This window comes from Heptranchias perlo, chromosome 16 (assembly GCF_035084215.1).
Source record: "Heptranchias perlo isolate sHepPer1 chromosome 16, sHepPer1.hap1, whole genome shotgun sequence".
NCBI lineage: Eukaryota > Metazoa > Chordata > Chondrichthyes > Hexanchiformes > Hexanchidae > Heptranchias > Heptranchias perlo.
The window spans coordinates 49,253,418-49,274,588 of record NC_090340.1 but is presented as its reverse complement, the minus strand read 5'-3'; positions in this window follow the sequence as shown (position 1 = coordinate 49,274,588).

The following is a 21,171-nucleotide window of genomic DNA, read 5'->3' as shown; positions in this document are numbered from 1 at the left end:
CTCTCTTATATCCCCTCATGCCCTCTCCAAGCTCATCTTGTCCATAAGATCCATCTCCTGATCCCTTGACCCCATTCCCACTAAACTGTTGACCACCCAACTTTCCTTCCTAGTCCCCATGCTAGCTGACATTGCAAATGGTTCTTTCCTAAGGTACTGGCCCACCCACCCTTTCTAAACCACTATCATCACCCCTTCCTCAAAAAAAACACCATCGATCCCTCAGTCCTTGCAAATTGCTATTCCATCTTCACTGAGCCACCTCTGACTCCAGCTGGCAAAGAAAAGAGACTTTCATCTCTCAATCTTAAACAGATTTGAATTGAGCATTTCATGCCATCCCGTCCTAATATAATATTAACAAGAAAAGATAAAGGGGGGGAAATTGGTTAAGGGTCCGTTCTGGGCGATGCACTAACACCCCGCACCCGACAGACCCTGGGCAGGCAAGACGCAAGTTTGGTCCCCAGAGAGCACTTACCTGCAATCACCGTTCCTTTCCAGGCCTTGCACGCGGTATCAATGCAATTTGCACTTTCCACCACCAGAGGGAGCACCATCTCTTAAAGGGAAGATGTTTCTTAGAAATCTCTTAAAGGTAGCTGGTACCTGTTATTTGTTGAAAATAACAGTCTACCATCTGCATGGAGTTTGAACAGAGATCAGACATCGCACACGTAAAACACAGATGCAGATCCCATCCCTATGTTTACACACTGATGAGTTATGTAAAAATATTGAATAAAGGTTGCGCATTACTAAATCCCACATCCTCCAATCTGCACGCCAGACCTCACCAATCTGCCGATCTGAGTTGGTACCAGGCCTGCGAGAGTGCATGGACCAAGGTTCTCTGCTGATGCACTAGAGACCTAGGGTGCAAGAGGTGGACAGAAGGAGGGACATCCTATATCCGTAGTGGGGGGGGGGGGCAAAAGGCCCTCCAGACATATACTCAAAGGACAGTGGGAGGCAGCGGAGGAAGAAGTCAATGCCAGGCGCACAGCATCATGAACATGGATACAGTGCAGGAAGAAGTTCAATGCTTTGACATGTGTGGGCAAGGTGAGTGAGGTCAACTGTCAAGTGACGTCTCCTACCAACTGCACCACGCACTACACCCCCCATCTCTTACATACCAATAAACTCTTTCCATCAGTACTCAACTCTTCCCATCAGATGCTTCTTCCCGCCCTTACACATTACCACTGTTTCAAGCCACCCACCCACAACTCACAGGCCACACACACTGGCAGCTATTCAACCAGGACAGGCACATCACCCAGGCACACATCCCACTTTCTTGCAGGAGATGGTGGCACATATCAAGAGGCAGCAAGTGGCAATGGCATTTAGCCCCTCGAGCTTGTTCCACCATTCAGATTTAACATTCACAAGTGAGCTAGCGTCAAATGCCATCTGTAGAAGAGCATTCCAAACGTCTCCCTCCCTTTGCGTGTAGAAGCATTTCCTAACTTCACTCCTGCACGTCCTGGCTCTAAATGTTCGGCTATGTCCCTGCGTCCTAGTCTGAAGTCTAGGAGACCTCCAAAAACAGTTACAAATGTCTCGGCAGCCAGAGGCAATAATCCAGCAACTAACCTGTAAATCCTGCATGGTCCCTTTAAATAGCGCCGCTGGAGGGTCCTCCAGGCACTCTAAGACACGATCAGATGGTAGGGGTTAAGACTGTGCGTTGAGTTGAGCGTTAAGTCCCGAAATGGTGTCTATCACTTTAAATCAGCTTTGCACACTGATTGAAGCCATTTTCTCCCTACTTTACATGATTCCAGCATTTCTTATCTGCGCCTGCGCAACTCCTATACCAAGAGGGCGTCTGGCACACGTCATGCAGGAAACGTGCGTGCGCATCCAAGACGCCATCTTGGATGTCGGAGAGGCCATGTAGCGCCGAAACAACGGGCGCTGCACAGCCCAATTTGGGCCCAATATCTTTAAAAGTATTCAAAACCAGTTATTATGAAAATTGTGCCAGAATCTATGGCTACCGCGGTGTTACATAATCTTCAGCGGTCCCCCAAAAAAGTTTTATACAATGTTTTGTGAGATTACATAATATCTACACAAATCAGACATGGAGGTAGATTAAAACATAAGAAAGAGAAACCAAAATACTGATAAGAACAAAATAAATTTGCGATCTGTTTCAATGTTAAGGACCGTGATAGTGAAGAAATAAACTGTTCAGATAGAAGTTATAAGGCTTTACAGATAAAACTGTTAAATATATCAAACGTTCATTCATCGAAAGACATTGCAGTTACACATAGATAAATTAAGAAGTTGATAACCAATTGACTGCAGTTGATATATATCAATTAAATTAGATTAATCCTTAAGTATGACAAAAATATTCAGTGTCAAGCTAACTCTTAGACAGCCTTTCAAATCCCAATGACCATTCTTTCCAAAAATACTGTTCCTGTTCAGTACAATCTGTTAAAATATAAGGATTCTGGGGTTAGTTAGTTCCACATTTACGCTGGTTTCCATAGACTTTACACCAACGTTACGGTGGACGATCGGGAGAATGCCGACGGAAATTCAACATTTAATCTCATCAATAGGTTCATACCTGTGACAGTATGGGAATGTGCACTCTCTGTTTGTGATTGTACACCTAAATATATATTGGCCTCAAAATTTCTATATGATTATATTCTTAGTTGTACAATTGCCTCATAAAATATATGTGAATGTATACCCATATGCATAATAGCTTCATAGAATCATAGAAGTTTACAACATGGAAACAGGCCCTTCGGCCCAACATGTCCATGTCGCCCAGTTTATACCACTAAGCTAGTCCCAATTGCCTGCACTTGGCCCATATCCCTCTATACCCATCTTACCCATGTAACTGTCCAAATGCTTTTTAAAAGACAAAATTGTACCCGCCTCTACTACTGCCTCTGGCAGCTCGTTCCAGACACTCACCACCCTTTGAGTGAAAAAATTGCCCCTCTGGACCCTTTTGTATCTCTCCCCTCTCACCTTAAATCTATGTCCCCTCGTTATACACTCCCCTACCTTTGGGAAAAGATTTTGACTATCTACCTTATCTATGCCCCTCATTATTTTATAGACTTCTATAAGATCATAAAATATCTGTATGGGTGTACACCTATGTGTATAATGGCATAATAAAAGGTATGTGTGGATATATATTTATGTGTATAATAGCTTCATAAAACATATAAACAAATATAAACATATAAGTATAATAGCTCACCAAGAATAGGGAAACAGTTCAGACCACCTGCTACTTTTATGACTTTGAAGCACAAGTCATATTTCCCAACATGATTTAAAAGATTTTCATTCCTCTTCGGGCTCTGCCAAGAATAGTGTGCAATTTTTTAAACTTGTCTGCAGGAAAATAAACTTTTTAAGATGCCCCCTTGCTGTATGAATTGGTGAAGATATATTGCAAGGTGTATGTTTTTGAACATTGAGCAGAAGTGTTTTTCTACATTTTCTTAACTTATTCAAATGAGGCAGCGGTGGTAAGAATTTAAATCAATCAATATTATCACAAACTCATCAGTTCTTTGAACGGGAAGCACAAACCACAAGATAACAAAAGCTTGACAGTTCAGAATAAAATGTCAGATCAGAAGATTAAGTCGTTACTTAAGTTGTAATGGTTTGTTTCAGCTCTTGGGAATAGGTAAAACACTCCCTAAGTTGATCCATAAATCATCTGTAAATATAATGACAACTTTCTCAATTTCATTTAAACAAACAAGAACTTATTATATGTCAGGGCTTCAAATTTCAATAAATAAAGGTAATTAAGAGTCTCCTGGAGCACAGGTCCTTCTGCCCTAGGACAATATTTTAACAATTGAACGAGAACAGATTTGGATAAATTTGAGATGATGCCAACTAGTTTAATTTGTGATCAAAATAAAACTGTTTGTGAAGCAGTGGCCATACAAAATTTCTTCTCAGATAGATATGACCTTGTTACTTATATCATTCTCAGCTCCAAAAATAGTTTGAAGCTTCTGATAGGACCATACTGGTGCAGTACTAACTCAGTTTATGTATCATTGTGAATGGGGATTGCCAACAAGAAAAAAAAAGAATTTGAATTTATATGGTGCCTTTCATGTCCTCAGGATGTCCCAAAGTGCTTCACAGCCAATGAAGTATTTTTGAAGTGTAATCACTGTTGCAATGTAAGGAAACAAGCTCCATAGAGTTCTATGCCTGTACCTGATCTGATGGGGGTTGGGTCTCCAACACAGGTCAGGTCACAAGCTTGCCATCCATATTGAGCACGACAGTTAAAATACTTACTTTATTTATTGTAAACAATTTTACAACACCAAGTTATAGTCCAGCAATTTTATTTTAAATTCACAAGCTTTCGGAGGCTTCCTCCTTCCTCAGGTAAATGTTCAGGAGCTCCTCGAAGCCTACGCATTTATACATACAGAACAATACATGGTGTTTACAGAATGCCCCTGCAACTGCCCGTTGCCAAGGCAATCACCGTGATCAGACAGAGAGGTGTCACCTGCAGAACCCCCGAATACACATTCAACAAAAAAACAAACATCTCCACATCATACTTTATTTATATGTAGGGAATAAAGTATTCCCTAGAGAAGCCTTGCATCATAGTCAAACAGCTGTTAGCCTCTCAAACTGCCTGTATTAATGATGTCAAGCTTTAAGGTCCAATTACTGTAGAGTTTTTAATTAGGTCTGAAAGGACTTAATGCAAAATCGCAGCCTGCCAGTAAAATTTTCTGTAACAGTTTAAAGTAATGACATTTTAAAAGGAATGGTAACTCTATAGGTAAATAACATCACTGGTTGCTTCATACTACAGAACGCAAAGTTCCCTTGTTGCTAAATCTGCTTAATTTATACTGCAAGGCAGATTCAGCAACAGTGGCAAAACTGTATACTAACTAAATCTTGTGCTTCTGCAGTTGGTGCAGAGTTCCAATCATGACTTTGTCAATCTGGCTAGGCTTATCCTCAATGTCAGGAGAAAGGACATACAGGCTAGCAATAACAAAAGGGCATTGTTAGTCTGAATTGGTGGGATGAGAGGTCAATCTGCATGCAGCCAGATCTGAGATAGGCATCTGTTATCAAGTACTGCCAACGGGAGTCATTTATCTTTCCTTCTGGTGGGAACTTCCTTTGGAGACACCCAGCAAAACACCGGGGTGCGTCCAATGGCACTTCTGCCCCTTTGTTTACCAAGCAGGATTTTCTTTGTACTGGGGCTAGAAGGGGGATGCTTATGAACATTTTGATGCAGACCTCAGACACTGCAGCCTGAGTCAGTCGGGCAGTACATGACAAATGACCTCCTGTTCAAATTTTGGTCATTGGAGACTTAACTGTGAGAGAAACCTTACTGAGCAGTGCTCGATCAATGACAGCTTCAAAAAGAGCTACAAAATCTATCGTGAAATAAGGAGAAAAGGAACTTTTGTAACTGATAAAAATAGGCAAATAAATGAAATATTTAAAGCAAACACTGCAAATCCACTTTGAGACCTAGAGTAAAAAATTATATGCAAATAACTGGGAAGAAGAGATTTTGGCGAGGGAAAACAAAATTATTTACATCACCAGCATGTTTTGTAAAGTGGTAGGTAAATAGTATTACAAATATTATATCTGGGAGGCCTGTATCTTTTGGTATCAACATGGTGCATAATATTTTTACTTCAAGTCAGTCATGTAATGTGCTGCTTTAGTAAATTTGCGATACGACAATGATGAATAAACTACGGTTGCACTTAGGCTGCAGTGGGGCTGTGAGAAACATGAGAAACCATCCTCCAGGTTCCAGACTACATTGAGCAACTTCACAGGAAATCCAATAGTATTCAAAACCTAAGTTTTAATTTTTGACAGAATTTTTAATTTACAGGGCTCCACTTGAGACAGCCTGGTTGAAGCAGACATAATGGGGTGGCCTCATCCAACAAGATCCCCTTCGGTGCATTTGCTCCATTAAGTGGTGCATCCCCCTTTGCTGGTCTTAAAGAAAGTGGTCTCAGTGTTAAATTTCCATTTTTGTTTTAAATCTTTGACAAGTATTAGTTAACACTCAGTAGAACTAGAAGGGGAAAAAAGAGTGAAATCATTAAGCGGGAACCGATCTCTAAAAGATTGGGAAAGATCCCTAAATTTGTAAATGAAGATTTCACCAAACTAAATCTTAAATCTTTTTTTTATGGAAGAACTTTATGGACGATCAGTCCTGTTATACTTTGTCCAACTGTTAGAATTTTTCAATGATGGTACTTAACCACAGAGTGACATCCTATTTTAAGCAACAAATTAACCTGAAGACACGCATTAACACAGGAAAGTGACTTTGGTGATTTTGAGTGATTTTAACATTGTTACTGCAGATACATTTTGATTATTTTGATATGTATGAAAAATTACTATGGCACTGGTGCGAGTAGCTATCATGCCTTCATGATAATGACATCAGTGCGGATGTGGTCAAGTCGGTGGAAACTGACCTGAGGTCAATTGACTTCAGACACAAAGTCAATGGGTGGAGGAGGATAGAGCAATAGACAGATAATAAGAAAATAAAAGTGATTAAAAACAAGAGAGACCTAACTTGTTCAGTTTGTCCAGTATTTGCTTTTGCTATGAGAAAGTAGATAATGAGGGCGATATTTTGTGAAATTAAACATCATGAACTTATTGTTCTCAAAAGTTATATAATAAATCTATTTATTTACAGAAATATTACGACCTCCACAACTTTCAAGTAACATTATATGAAATCTTTGTTCCACTAGTAAGTAAAGCAACAAAAAAACTGTTATAATTGTAATCAAATACAAGATGTTTCCTCATGATTTTTAAAAATTCATTCATGGAATGTGGACATCACTGGCAAGGCCAGCATTTATTGCCCATTAAGGAGGTGATGGTGAGCTGCCTTCTTGAACTGAGCAGGATTGTACAACTGAGTGGCTTGCTAGGCCATTTCAGAGGGCAGTTAAGAATCAACCACCTTGCTGTGGGTCTGGAGTCACATATAGGCCAGACCAGGTATCGACAGCAGGTTTCCTTCCCTAGAGGACATTAGTGAACCAGGTGGGTTTTTACAACAATTTGGTAGTTTCATGGTCACCATTACTAATACCAGTTTTCCATTCCAGATTTTATTTTATTTTAATTAACTGAATTTAAATTCCCTAGCTGCTGTGGCAGGATTTGAACTCATGTCAAGCCAGATTATTAATCCAGGCCTCTAGGATTATTAGTCTAGTAACATAACCACCATGCTACCATACCCATACATAATTTGAAGTGTTCTTTTCATAGAGGTAGAAAGTATGAAATTACTGCAAAATAGTACAAAAAATGCCACTTCGAGAGAAAGTACAGGTATTCTACTCTGGAAACTGCATTTAGCTGTTTTTGTGAAATCTCTGGAAATATTATTATATAAATATGAGACAAGAGATGAAACGTAATGTAAGATTACAAATCTAAACCAAAACCAAATTGATACAGGATATTATGTACATATTGACAGAGATCAAGTGCCTACAGTTTCAGTAATATTTATAATATTCTGTTAAATTTTCTACAAATGTTTACCACCCTTAAACTGGAAATATACAAACCTTCCATTGCTAAGATATCACCATTATATATCAAATCTGCTTGGTTCAGATTTTCTGATTGAAGCAGACACTTTGATATGATCGTCTGGCAAATTTTTGTTCAGCTGAGCATTCTCTCAGAACTGATCAGTCCAACTTTGCTGGTCTTTCAATGCTTTCAACTTTGTGTACTCAGCATAAAAACATGAATATCAACATGTTCACTGCCAATTAACTCTTCTAATTTCCTCTCTTAGCCAAATTTAATGGTGAAATGGACATGAGTAAACTGGTGAGCAAAACCATTAGCAGTAACAGAGTATGGAGCCAGATGGTCACTGAGCACATTCTATGTGTTGTAGGAACATCGGAATTGCTAGGCGGAAAAAGACCAAGGTACATCTAGTTCGCATTCTACTATCCTCGTAGTCGCATGATACAACGATAATGGAGTTGTTGACTAATCATAGCAACCAATTGTTATAATTTATTTTAGAATACGAGGAAAACCCCAGCAGTGGAGAGCTTTGGGAAACATGGGCACTAAATTGGGCCATGTAGCGCCTGTTGCTTCGGTGCTACACGGCCTCTCCGACATCCAAGATGGCATCTTGGATGCTCACGCATGATTCCTGCATGACGCTTGCCAGACACCATTTTGGTATAGGAGTTTGCGCAGGCGCAGATAAGAAACGTTGGAATCGTGTAAATTAGGGAGAATATGGCTTCAATCAGTGTGCAACGCTGATTTAAAGTGATAGACACCATTTTGGGACTTAATGCTCAACTCAACGCACAGTCTTAATCCCGACAATCTGAATATGTCTTAGAGTGCCTGGAGGACCGCTCACCGGCGCTATTTAAAGGGATCATGCAGGATTTACAGGTTAGTGGCTGGATTATTGCCTCTGGCTGCCGAGACATTTGTAGTCATTTTTGGAGGTCTCCTAGACTTCAATACTAGGACGCGGGGACATAGCCTAACATTTAGAGCCAGTACGTGCAGGAGTGAAGTTAGGAAATGCTTCTACACGCAAAGGGTGGGAGACGTTTGGAACGCTCTTCTACAGATGGCAGTTGATGCTAGCTCACTTGTGAATGTTAAATCTGAGATTGATAGATTTCTGTGAACCAAGGATATTAAGGCATATGGGGCTAAGGCGGGTATATGGAGTTAGGTCACAGGTCCACCATGATCTCACTGAATGGTGGAACAGGCTCGAGGGACTAAATGCCACTGCCTCTTGATATGCGCCACCTTCTCCTGCAAGAAAGCGAGGCATGTGCCTGGGTGATGTGCCTGTCATGGTTGAATAGCTGCCAGTGTGCGTGGCCTGTGAGTTGCGGCTTGAAACAGTGGTAACGTGTAAGGGCGGGAGGAAGCATCTGATTGGAAGAGTTGAGTACTGATGGAAAGAGCTTATTGGTATGTGGGGGATGGGGGTGTAGTGCATGGTGCAGTTGGTAGAAAACGTCACTTGACAGTTGACCTCACTCACCTTGACCACTCATGTCAAAGCATTGAACTTCTTCCTGCACTGCATCCATGTTCGTGATGCTGTGAGCCTGGCATTGACTTTGTCCCCCGCTGCCTCCCACTGTCTTTTGGATATATGTCTGGAGGGCCTCTTGCCCACCTCCCTCCCACCCCTGCGGAAATAGGATGTCCCTCCTTCTGTCAACCTCTTGCACCCAAGGCCTCTAGTGCATCAGCAAAGAACCTTGGTGCATGCACTCTCGCAGGCCGGGTACCGACTCAGATCGGCAGATTGGTGAAGTCTGGTCTGCAGATTGGAGGATGTGGGATTTAGTAATGTGCAACCTTTACTCAATGTTTTTACATAACTCATCAGTGTGTAAACATAGGGATGGGATCTGCATCTGTGTTTTACGTGTGCGATGTCTGATCTCTGTTGAGACTCCATGCAGACAGTAAACTGTTATTTTCAGCAAATAACAGGTACCAGCTACCTTTGAGAGATTTCAAAGAAACATCTTTCCTTTAAGAGATTGAGCTTCCCTCTGGTGGTGGAAAGTGCAAATTGCATTGATTCCACGTGCAAGGCCTGGAAAGGAACGCTAATTGCAGGTAAGTGCTCCCTTGGGACCAAACTTGCGTCTTGCCTGCCCAGAGTCCGTCGAGCGCGGGGACTTAATGCATCGTCTAACATCGCCCAGAATGGACCCGTAACCAATTTTTCCCCCCGTATGTCCATAGTCACCTGATCCTCCCAAGTATGATATACTTAACACATTTCATGTCTCAAATTACTTATACACTGTAAACCAAAATCTTATTGCACCATCCTCTATTGTAAAAGAGGTCCATTAAGGTGAGTATCCTGAAATAACCGATGAGGGGTAAGCTGCATGGTAAACTTCTGCCCAAAACATATTGGCATTTCTGCAACCATCCCATCTGCTACATCTTCTTCACCTATGACTCTTCCTGTACTGCCTCATCTGCCTCACTAAATAATAGGTGAGAGGTGTCGGAACTGCCTCTTAATAAATGTGGGTGATGCTGTGTGAGGATCTGGTGAACGCTGTTGCTCCAATGATTGCTGCAGACTAATTGGTCCGCAGGCTCTATAAAGAGAGTAGATGGAACAATGTTAGTAACTGAGCACACTTTTAGCTATTATTTTTTACTGTATATAATCTATGAAACACATGAGCACAATCAGACTGTAAGGCGATGATATAACATATGGACACAGCTCAGAATACAGCAGAGTCTTGAACTTTGGTACATCAAATATCTCAATATATCAAAGTTTTAACATAGTTCTGGTCTCAATGGCATTGAATTTTACTTCAATATATCTAGGTTTTACTTTCATACATTGAAGTAATTTGGTTCTGCCTTGCACTCCTGGAATCTCCAGTTCCCAGTCTCCTATCCACTAATGAAGGAGTAGCACCGAGAAAATGTATTTCCTATGCCATTGGGCCCACCAAATTCAAACAGACAAGCCCACTAGCGTAGGAATATCACTGACTGTTGCAACTCAGTGTCAATCTGACCGTACTGCACTCTGACAGTGGGAGGAAAGCGGAAGACCAGCAGACTGGTGCGGAAGAGTCCATGGGGCTTCTACAACACTGATGCCAGATCAGGTTTAGGAATACAGGCGACGTGCATGTAGACAAATGTTTCTAATACAATACTGAACAATTGTAAATACCTGTGATGTTATAGTTTAGCCCATTTACAAGACAATAATTCAGTTAATGATTGTTTCTATCTGTGTTCGCAAGCAGTCATTCTGTCAATGCTTTCCTAGAGCATACCCTTAAATCAATTGTCTTTAGTTTACTATATCGGCTGATAAGAGAGGGTTTAATAGACCAAATGTCTTTCTCTCATTCCAGTATTCTTTACGTTCATCATTTTCACAGACATCAATTTAGCCACAAAGTAGTAGATGCCAGTGAGTAGAAAAATTTAAAATGTACATTTGAACAAAATAGCAATAAACTTCTACTCCAGAAGAAAGTGTAAATGGTTAATTGTCGGTACAGTTAACAATATTATACTGTTTACCTTGGCTTAGACATACTGTGTTACATACAGTTGTATATGGTAAGTGACTGTATTAAAGCCCTGCAGTCAGGACCAAACCAACAGAGTTTAAAGAAAGCAACAGAAATGCAAATCTATCTATATTTCGGAATAGGGGGCATAATTTCAAAGTTTGCAGATGTCACAAAGCTTGGAAATGTAGTAAACAATGAGGAGAATAGTAGCAGACTTCAGGAAGACAGACTGGTGAAAAGAGCAAACACATGACAGATGAAATTTAATGCAGATAAGTGTGAAGTGATGCATTTTAGTAGGAAGAATGAGGAGAGACAATATAACTAAATGGTACAATTTTAAAGGGGGTGCAGGAACAGAGAGAGCTGGGGATATACGTACACAAATCTTTGAAGGTGGCAGGACAAGTTGATAAAGCTATTAAAGAAGCATATGGGATCCTTGGCTTTATAAATAGAGGCGTGGAGTACCAGAATGATACCAGAGATCAGGGACTTCAGTTATGTGAAGAGACTAGAGAAGCTGGAATTGTTCTCCTTGGAGCAGAGAAGGTTAAGGGGAGGTGTTCAACATTATGAGGTGTTTTGCTAAAGGGAGAAACTGTTTCCACTGGCAGGAGGATTAGTAACCAAAGGACACAGAATTAATATAATTGGTAAAAAAGCCAGGGGGAGATAAGGATTTTTTTTTATGTAACGAGTTGTTATGATCTGGAATGCACTGCCTGAAAGGATGGTGGAAGCAGATTCAATAATAACTTTCAAAAGGAAATTGGATATACACTCGAAAAGAAAGAATTTGTAGGGCTATGGGGAAAGAGCAGGGAAGTGGGACTAATTGGATAGCTCTTTCAAAGAGCTGGCACAGGCATACAGTTTTGGTCTCCATACTTAAGAAAAGACATACTTGCTCTCGAGGCAGTACAAAGAAGGTTCACTCGGTTAATCCCGGGGATGAGGGGGTGGACATATGATGAGAGGTTGAGTAGATTGGGACTCTACTCATTGGAGTTCAGAAGAATGAGAGGCGATCTTATTAAAACATATAAGATTGTGAAGGGGCTTGATCGGGTGGATGCGGTAAGGATGTTCCCAAGGATGGGTGAAACTAGAACTAGGGGGCATAATCTTAGAATAAGGGGCTGCTCTTTCAAAACTGAGATGAGGAGAAACTTCTTCACTCAGAGGGTGGTAGGTCTGTGGAATTTGCTGCCCCAGGAAGCTGTGGAAGCTACATCATTAAATACATTTAAAACAGAAATAGACAGTTTCCTAGAAGTAAAGGGAATTAGGGGTTACGGGGAGCAGGCAGGAAATTGGACATGAATTTAGATTTAAGGTTAGGATCAGATCAGCCATGATCTTATTGAATGGTGGGGCAGGCTCGAGAGGCCGATTGGCCTACTCCTGCTCCTATTTCTTATGTTCTTATGTTCTTATGATGTGCTGAATGGCCCCCTTCTGTGCTGTATTATTCTATAATCATAGAAAACGTGTGTCAGGAATTTCCTCCGGGATTCCCATGATTGGCCACTGTAACTTCAGTGGACGATTGGCGGAAGCTTCAGATAGACATGTAAATGGGGTTTCCGCTGATCTTCCGCCGAAGTTACCACGGCCGATTGGGAACCAGTTCAGTCAGCATGTTATTGGTGACAGTGCTATTGATGATTTCTTCCATTACTTTGTTCATGATTGGAGGGAAGCTAACACGCCAGTAATTGCCTACGTTTGATTTGTCCTGCTTTTTGTGGATAGGACATACTTGATGGTACTGATACTTTGATGTGTCTATTGTGAGCCGTTAGTCCTCTCAGAAATTAAATCTTGAGATAGCCCTACAAACAAAAACTCGGAGTCACTCAAAGTTGCCTAAAGATCCCATGGCACTATTCGAAGAAGAGCAGGGGACTTCTACCCGGTGTCCTGGCCAATATTTATCCCTCAACCAACATCACAATAACAGATAATCTGGCCATTATCACATTGCTCTTTGTGGGAGCTTGCTGTGGGCAAATTGGCTGCCGAATTTCCAACATTACAAAAGTGTCTACATGCAACATTCTTAAAAATGCAATTCCAAGATGTTACACTGGAGGGAGCACACCAGCAAACCAACAACAACAACTTGTATTTAAATATGGTGCCTTCAGACGTCCCAACAGGAGTGTTATCAAACAAAATGTGACACCGAGCCACATGAGGAGATATTAGGTCAGTTGTCCAAAAGCTTGGTCAAAGAGGTAAGTTTTAAGGAGTCTCTTAAAGGAGGAGAGGTAGAGAGGTGGAGAGATTTAGGGAGAGAATTCCAGAGCTTAGGACCTAGCCAGCTGAAGGCACAGCCACCAATGGTGGGGCGATTAAAACCAACACAAATGTTTACGGAATAAAGAAAAAAGGCTGGAAACACTCAGCAGGTCAGGCAGCATCCGTAGGGAGAGAGAAACAAAGTTAACATTTCAGGACGATGACCTTTCATCGGAACCTTTGGGTGGAAATTAGGCTGAAGAAAAGGGACCTGTATTAGGTGACAGCCTAGCTCAGTGGTGGCACACTTGCCTGAGTCAGAAGGTTGTGGGTTGAACTTCAGGTCTTAACCATACATCCTCGGCTGACAATTAGGGGCAGTACTCAGAAAATGCTGTACTGTCAGCAGTGTTGTTGCTCAGAACTGATGAAAGGTCATCAACCTGAAACATTGGGCCCGATATTAGGAGGGCGGCGGGTTCGCAGCGGGGGGTCAACTGGGCGCGTGGGTAACTGCACATGCACAGCATAGGCTGTCAGCTGGATGAGCCATATTTAAAAGGGCAGTCCTCCACTGACTGATGCTGCGGGAAATAGGAAAAAATACAGCATGGAGCAGCCCAGGGGAAGGCTGCTCCCAGGTTTAATGATGCCTCACCCCAGGTATTATTGGATGGGGTGAGGAGGAGGGGGAGGACAGAGATCTTCCCCCCGGCGGGCGGGAGGAAGCGGCCTGCCTCTGCCACCAAGAAGGCCTGGCTCGAGGTGGCAGAGGAGGTCACCAGCACCACCAACATATCGTGCACCTGCATACAGTGCAGGAGGTGCTTCAATGACCTAAGTAGGTCAGCCGAAGTGAGTACATTTACTCATTCCCCTACACTCCGTCTGCTACATCTCCGCCCCCATCCCACATCTCCTTCTGCACTGCCTACAGTACTCTATCTCATCGCTCCTCACACCCACTCAAAGCTCATCCTCATCTTACCTGCACTTACTCACCTCACCAGTACTCATCCCGCCACTACCACTCAACCCAATCCTCATACAATCTCATGGCTCTATTTCATACTCACCCTCGCATGCATCTCTTTCACGGTCAGCCTCACTCAACCTGCCACTACCTGTGCTGCAGCCACAGGGCACGCATCACATATGTGCAGTAGGAAGCATAAGGCAAACGTGTCGTGAGCATGAAGGGGATGCACAAGGGTGTTTGAGTGTTTGTCATGGTTTTTTAATTTCTGATCAACTCACATATTATATTGTCACCATTACTGCCTCGTCTTTGTGAATCTTGTCTGGTTTGTGCAATAATGCCCTTTCCTGAGGATCACTATGAAGATCCATAACTGATGCCACCCATTGTGTCACTGCAGAGTGGGTATTGGTGTATTTGCAGGGCTCTTTTGTGCAGACGACTGAGACGTCGGCGATGTCCCGGTGGCACCCTGGGAGGATGCGGAGGAAAAGTTGTTGAGGGCAGTGGTGACTTTGACAGCGACAGGTAAGAAGATGGTGCTCGGGCCAGCCAGGAGCAGCTCGGCATGAAGGAGGCTGCAGATGTCCACGACTACATGTCAAGTGACTCTGAGCCTCCGTGTGCACTGCTGCTTAGAGAGGTCCAGGAAGCTGAGCCTCGGTCTGTAGACCCTGTGGCGAGGGTAGTGCCTTCTGCGATGCATCTCCCTCTGCAGTTGCCCTCCCTCCTGCTGTGCAGGTGGATGTGTCACAGCACTGTGTTGTGGGGCTCCACGTGTCAGAGGTGGACAGTGTGGCCAGCGAGGCTAGTGATGCTGTTCGTCCTCCGAGGAAGTCATGACTGCAGCTACGGCGGCCCCCATCCAGAAGATGTACATTTGAGGGGGTCTGCAAGGTAGGTAAATGTGTCTGGACACTGGGGTAAATGCGCAAGTTGGTGAATTTTATTGTTAGGAGGAGGGTGGTGGAGGCCAAACTTTGTCCAAAGTGACAGGGTGGCCTCCTGCAATGAGGGTCTCCCCCCCCACCACGTCAAATGGACCTTTGCAGCTGCTACAGGCTGATGGCTACACACGTCCATTTGAACTGGGAATGTTTCCCCCAGTATGGGAAACAGTCCCAGTTGTTTGCAAACTCCCACCCCTCCTAAAATGTCATGTTAATCAGGTCTCTAAACGACCTGAAATACCTTCATGATTACTTTAAGTGGCACCCTACCGGCTTTAATTTCCAGCGGGAGTCCCACATGCAGGGGCTGCGCGCGCAGGTCAGCGCGTCACTGGGGAACCTGGAAGTGGGCGGGTTGGAGCCGGGCTCCAGACCCGCCCCGGGCATCCCCAATTTTCGCAGCCCCCCCCCCTCCACAAACGTATCTGCTCGGGGGTGTGAAAATCAAGCCCATTAACTCTGGTTCTCTCTCCACAGATGCTGCCTGACCTGCTGTTTCTAGAATTTTCTGTTTTTATTTCATGGTGCCAGTATTTTGCTTTTGTACAAATGTTTATGGAGACTACTTAAGTGTGTTTAATCTTCCTATTTTCAGTATATTCCTAATATTTAGTTTAATTTAAAGTTTGACTATTTCTTTAAACATGGTATTAGTTCAGTGCACATAGAAATATGTTATAGGATGAATATAAGGAAAGAAAAATCCTATGAAGATGTAGCAATATATTTTTTAAGGGGATCAGAGAAGATCTGCATTAGAACTGGGAAGGGATAGATGCAGTAGTGGAGTCACATTTGTAAAAGATTGAAGACGACGGCCTAAGGAATCAACAGCCAATGGTGTTCTAAAGTCCAAGTCGCAGGGTCGGGAAAAAAAAAATCCCCTTTTTAGATTCCCAGGATATGCAGCATTACCTAGCCACCTCCAGCTTCTCCAGATGATCAACTCCTCCCCCTCCCCCTGCCCCAGCTTCTACCTCTGATTGTCTCCACCCCATGACTGACTTGATTTTTGAATTGTCTCTCAATTGAAAATGTATAAATCACAAACTTATGAATCATGGTAGCTAAATCAAGATTGGCTAACTTCTACTGCCAATTGAGATTCAAACATTAAATCAACTTAACTTGCATTAAAAATGTAATCTAAACCCCAAAGAACACAATATTCATTTAAACATCAACACAGCGCTCACTTTTTTAAAAAAGTCAAGAATTAAAGTTTACATTCCAACTTCATGCCATAAAAATACAAAGGAAGGCACATTTCAATGGCTCTGTGATATAATCTGTATCCCATTAACAATTCAATACTTCACTCCCTAAATTATCTAATATAGGCAGAAAACCAATTAATAACCCAGGTCAAAAGTACATTTAATGTTTGCCCTCTAAATATCATTATTCAAATCAAAAGATTTAGGATTAGTTTACCACAATGATAGAAGATCGTGGACATTTTATTCCATAAATGCAGGCATAGGATCAAAATCATAACATGGTGTGGGTGGAACTTTTCATAGAAACCATAGAATATTTTTAAATATCAAAAAACATTTGCTAAATTAAATTTGCACTATGCAAGTATGTTGAAAAAATGGGTGCACAAATTCATTTTACAATAATAGCCTGTAGGCAATGAGTGGCATTTAGCTTGGTGTACGTGCCAGAAGTGAGAAAATAAATCAACAGTCCAATAGTATTGGATTTTCTATTTAATGCACAGTTAATAGACTTCATTTTCCTTGCACTACATTTTTCCAAAAGCCCAGTTTTTGCATTTTAACAACTTCTTTTAAAGCAAGAAACACCAATCTCCGAACTAAATAAATCTACACAATGCAATGCCAGGATTCGTACACAATATAAAATATACAGATTCGATGTTACATATATAAAATCTTCACTCCACTGGATTTGTAGATATATGGCTAGGTCCTTCTTGAGGCTTGAATGCTGTGGCAATAGGTTCTATGCTCTACAAACACAAAGAAAAAGGGCACAATTTATTTTAATATCTGCAGTCAACAGTGAGACTTTAAGTAATCTTGAATTATTTTCTTTGGCTATTTTTAATGAGAATCCATCTTGTGAGTTGTAACTAAACTAAGTTCATGAGATCAAAATGAAAGGAACAAATCAGATAATAAAATTGGTTCAGAGCAAAGGAGACAAAAGTAATATAAATTATAATATAAACTAATTCTGATAATTCAGTCATTTCTGCACCAAAAAAACGATTTTCATTATCCAATTTGAATTAAGCAACTTTGAATTAAAAGGAGTAGAGTGTAAAGGTATCATGACCAATGGTAACAGCATTAAGCTGGCCACAGAATCGCTGCTGCTGTTAATATTATTCATGACAGAGGACAGTATTGCATATAGAGCTTCTACATTTTCAGATGACACCAAGATCTTTGGGAAAGCAAGAGAAAGGGCAAAAAAATCAGACAGAAAATTATTAATTTTAACATTGACTAATGTAAAGAAAATCTAAATGATGAATATAACGAAAATCTAAATGATGAATATAACAAGTGCATATATAATGAAACACATTAGGATTTTCATGTGTCAAATCGTCACTTGAAAATTTGCCGTGCCCCTTTTCTTTGCTCCATCATTGGCGGACGTGCCTTCAGCTACCTAGGCCCGAAGCTCTGGAATTCCCTCCCTAAACCTCCCCGCCTCTCTCTCTCCTCCTTTAAGACACTCCCTAAAACTTAACTCTTTCACCTGTCCTAATATCTCATGTGGCTTGGTGTCAATTTTTATTTGTTAATCGCTCCTGTGAAGCGCCTTGGGATGTTTTACGACGTTAAAGACACTATATAAATGCACGTTGTTGTAAACAGTGAACAATTGTTTCCACAGGTTGGTGAAACTGTAACAACAGGGTATGCATTAAGAATTATCACTAGAATTAGGAAGTTAGAAGTGTTTTCACACAGATGGCTATTAGAACGTGGAATGTTTTACCACATGTGGCTATTGAAAGAGATTATAACATCATTTAAAATGGAATTGGATAATAATAGAAAAGTATAGTGGGAAACAGCAGGAAAATGGGGTCAGAATAGATTGCTCCCATTGAAGAGGTGGCAGCAGCATGATGGGCCTCCATGATTCATTGCACAATCCAGAAATACCAATCTCCCCCTAACATAAATCAGTCTCACAGCCCAAGAGATTAAATTCATGATATTCGTATTATACTTGGCTTCATTCCCGTGCTCATTGTACCACATGTGCAAGACCAAAATTTGGCAACTCTCAATTATTCTCATCATGGTAAATGATGGAGATTCCATTGTAATTCATATAGGTGGCCATTTAGCCTACTGTACCGGCTCTTTGAAAGAGTTATCCAATTAGCCCCACTCCCCTGCTCTTTCCCCATAGCCCTGTAAATGTTTTCCCTTCAAGTATTTATCCAATTCCCTTTTGAAAGTTACTATTGAATCTGCTTCCACCACCCTTTCAGACAGTGCATTCCAGATCATAGCAACTCACTGCGTAAAAAAATGGTTCCTCACGTCGCCTCTGGCTCTTTTGTTGATCATCTTAAATCCGTGTCCTCTGGTTACTGACCCTTCTGCCACTGGAAACAGTTTCTCTTTATTTACTGTTAAAACCTTTCATAATTTTGAACACCTTTATCAAATCTCCCCTTAACATTCTCTATTCTAAGCAAAACGACTGCAGCTTCTCTGATCTCTTCACATAACTGAAGTCCCTCATCCCTGGTACCATTCTAGTAAATCTTTTTTGCACTCTCTAGGGCCTTGACATCCTTCCTAAAGTGTGGTGTCCAGAATTGAACACAATACTCCAGCTGAGGGTCATTCACACAGGGTCGACAAAAGAGCCAGAGGCGACGTGAGGAACCATTTCTTTACGCAATGAGTTGTTATGATCTGGAATGCACTGTCTGAAAGGGTGGTGGAAGCAGATTCAATAGTAACTTTCAAAAGGGAATTGGATAAATACTTGAAGGGAAAACATTTACAGGGCTATGGGGAAAGAGCAGGGGAGTGGGACTAATTGGATAACTCTTTCAAAGAGCCGGTACAGTAGGCTAAATGGCCACCTATATGAATTACAATGGATCTCCATCATTTACCATGATGAGAATAATTGAGAGTTGCCAAATTTTGGTCTTGCACATGTGGTACAATGAGCACGGGAATGAAGCCAAGTATAATACGGATATCTCTTGGGCTGTGAGACTGATTTATGTTAGGGGGAGATTGGTATTTCTGGATTGTGCAATGAATCATGGAGGCCCATCATGCTGCTGCCACCTCTTCAATGGGAGCAATCTATTCTGACCCCATTTTCCTGCTGTTTCCCACTATACTTTTCTATTATTATCCAATTCCATTTTAAATGATGTTATAATCTCTTTCAATAGCCACTTGTGGTAAAACATTCCACATTCTAATAGCCAGAGTTTTATAAAAGGTTTAGCATAACTTCCTTGCTTTTGTACTCTGAGCATCTATTAATAAAGTCCAGGATACGATATGGATTTTTTTTTTTTTAAAAACAGCCTTCTCAACTTGTCCTGCCACCTTCAAAGATTTGTCTCTCTATTCCTGCACCCTCTTTAAAAATGTACCATTTAATTTATATTACCTCTCCTCATTCTTCCTACCAAAATGTATCACTTCACACTTCTCTGCATTAAATTTCATCTGCTATGTGTCTGCTCATTTCACCAGTCTGTCTACATCCTCCTGAAGTCTGTTACTATCTTCCACATTATTTACTACATGTCTGAGTTTCATATCATCTGCAAACTTTGAAATTGTACCCAAGTCCAGGTCATTAATATATATCAAAAACAGCAGTTGTCCTAATAAAGTCTTGGGAAACACCAATGTATACTTCCCTCCAGTCTGAAAAAACGACCAACCATTCACCACTACTCTCTGCTTTCTGTCCTTTAGCCAATTTTGTATCCACACTGCCACTATCTCTTTGATCCCATGGGCTTTAATTTCACTAATAAGTTTATTACATGATACTTTAATTAAATAAAATATGGGTGTTCTATTTAGTCAGTCATTGAAATCATCGTTTTGTGGCAATGGTTGCCGAGGCAAGTAGAGTATTAGGCCGTGCAAACGCCACAGAATTGAAGTCAACCTAATTAGTACCATAATAGAAACCAAATCTGCAAAATCCACTGCTGCAGCATAATGCACAGGTATTCCACTGCACCATTCCTGGACACTTAAAATTCAGTATAATTTCACCACCCCACCATCCCAGAGAAGTCGCTCCACAGGAAATAATAGATATGGTTGTGTATCTGATTATTATTGAAATTATATTTTCTGGACATCTCTAAATCCACAGTCAGGAAAAGAAAGAAAGCTGATCCATATAATTTCTGATAGATCAGCTTGCTGACAGGCCTCATAGCTAACATCATTTGAGCAGCTGTGTGTGGAGATCAGATATAGGTCTTCAGGCAGCAAAAACATTACGCTAACATTATGTCTCCCACAAAGGAAGGTTAATATCATTGAACATTCCCATCATATATACCACCTTCTTTAACTATTGTACTGTACCCGATTGAGGAATTCTTGACATTGAATGGATTTCTTCATCACTTTCTGGCAGTCATTTAATTTTTGTAGCAAGGACCCTGAAATAAACAAGCATGTACAACATATTTTATGCAGAGTGAAAAAATAGATACTACACAAACAAACAAACCACTCAAAACAGCAAATCAAATTTCATTCACTCCTCATAAAAACAAAATCAGGGCTGAGATTTCAGTTTGGATAGGGTGGACAGAGAT